Source organism: Neomonachus schauinslandi, chromosome 9 (assembly GCF_002201575.2).
Source record: "Neomonachus schauinslandi chromosome 9, ASM220157v2, whole genome shotgun sequence".
Taxonomy (NCBI): domain Eukaryota; kingdom Metazoa; phylum Chordata; class Mammalia; order Carnivora; family Phocidae; genus Neomonachus; species Neomonachus schauinslandi.
The window spans coordinates 111,166,069-111,168,455 of record NC_058411.1 but is presented as its reverse complement, the minus strand read 5'-3'; positions in this window follow the sequence as shown (position 1 = coordinate 111,168,455).

The window sequence follows — 2,387 nt, the reverse complement described above, 5'->3', positions numbered from 1 at the left end:
GGGTGGCTCAGTCAGTTGACCGACCAACTCTTGGTTTCAGCCCAGGTCATAATCTTAGTTTTGTGGGATCAAGGCCCACCTCAGGCTCCACACTCAGTGGGGAGTCTGCTTCTCTCTCTCTCTCTTCCTCTCCCTCTGCCCCTCCCCTATAAATAAATAAATAAATAAATCTTAAAAAAATAAGAATAGTGGATGCTTCTGGAGGGAGAAGAGATTGTGCAGGAGCACAAGGGAACTTTCTGAGGTAAAGGAAATGTTCTCTGTCCACCAAAACTGACTAAATAGTTCATTGAAGATCTATGGTTTTCACTGAATACCTCAAAAAAACATCATGCTTGAAGACACAGACCATTTAAAATTACAAAGAAGCCAAGGATGAATGATATCCTCACCACTATTCAACGTTGGCATTATAATAATAGAAATGAAAAAGTGAAGAAGAGAATTTAAAGTTTGGAGAAGAAGGGACAAAGATGTAATTATTTTCAAATGATAGACGTGATCATGGAAACTGCAACAGAGGGGTGCCTGGGTGGCTCAGTCGGTTAAGCGTCTGCCTTTGGCTCAGGTCATGATCCCAGGGTCCTGGGATCGAGCCCTGCATTGGGCTCCCTGCTCAGTGGGGAGCCTGCTTCTCCCTCTTCCTCTGCCTGCCTCTCTGCCTACTTGTGCTCACTCTCTCTATCTCTCCATCAAATAAATAAATAAAATCTTAAAAAAAAAGAAATTGCAACAGAATACCACACAAATTTTTAGATTAATAAGCAATATTAACACAAATTTTTAAGTCAGTAACATTCTTCTATATCAGCTATTACCAACCAGAAAATTTAATATAAACTCAGATGCCATTCACAATAGCAATAAAAAACTATGTAAATATATAGAAATTAACTTATCAAAGAATGCACAAGAAAAACTTTAAAACTCTAATAAAAGACATAAATGAGGACCAGAATATGTGGAGAGATATAGTATGTTAAAGAATGAGAAATTTTAACATCACAGAGAGGTAAAATGTCCTTCTAATTAATTAATACATTTGGTAGAATTTCTATCAAAAATAAATTAGAAACATAACAAAGTGATTCTGAAATTTATAGGAAGACTGGAAGTTCACAGATAATTAAGAGAACTTTGAAGAAGAGCAAAGAGTTTTCCTAATACATATTAACACATTCTACAAAGCCATAGTGCTAAAAATAATGTAGAACTGGAATTGAAACAGGGGCTTTTGGCTGGCTCAGTCAGTAGAGTGTGCAACTCTCAATCTCGGGGTTGTGAGTTCAAGCCCCATGTTCGGTGTAGAGATTACTTAAAAATAAAATCTTAAAAAACCCAAACAAACAAATAGGTCAATGGAACAAAATTAGATGTCATGAATTTGAAATATGATAAAGATGGAATCATAAGTCAGCAGAGAAATAATGAACTTTGTATTTGATGATATTGAGAATAGTGGGTTATTTTAAGGATTAAAATAAAATACTTCTACATAACCCCTTTAAAAAGTGAACTCTGGATGCATTAAAAATCTAAATGCGGAAAGTGTAAGATGGAGGTGATAGAAGAAAGTATATGATCACATCTTGTGACCTCGGGATAGGAAAGGATTTCTTTTTTTTTTATTATTTTTTAAAATTTTTATTGAGAGAGAGCGAGCATGCATGCAAGCAGGTGGGGAGAGGGGCAGAAGGAGAGGGAGAGGGAGAATCTTAAGCAGGCTCCATGCCCAGCGCAGAGCCCAATGTGGGGCTCCATCTCACGACTCTGAGATCATGACCTGAGCCAAAATCAAGAGTCAGCTGCTTAACTGACTGAGCCACCCAGGAGCCCCAGGAAAGGATTTCTTAAACAAGATCCCCAATGCACAAATTTCATTCTGGAGAAAATCAATGAATTGATCTACATCAACATAAAGGATGTCTACTCGGTAAAGGACACTATAGACATAGTTAGGTTCACAGATGAATGGTGGTGAGAAGATCTTTTCAGTGTTTAAAATTGATGAGGCAGCACCATCTTCTAGACCCTACCAGTACTCTAACAATCAACAAGAAAATGACAGGAACTACAATGAAAATGGACGAAGTATGTGAGATAGTCATTAGTTCCATCAAATATTTCTGGTTTCCTCCTGGATACATGGTGGGATTACACTTTCCTGCCTCATTAAAGTTAGGTGTGGCCATATAGCTTGATCAGTCAGTGAAATTTCAGTGGAAGTGACAAGTGTCACTTCTAAGCAGAAGCTTAAGAATCATTGTGCTGTTTACCACAATGTTCCCTTTGGCGTGGTGACAAGCAATGTTAGAGATAGCTACTACTTTAGCCTGGGTCTCTGAGGGGCTATGATATGTGGAGACCCCTGTTGACTTGCAGTGACC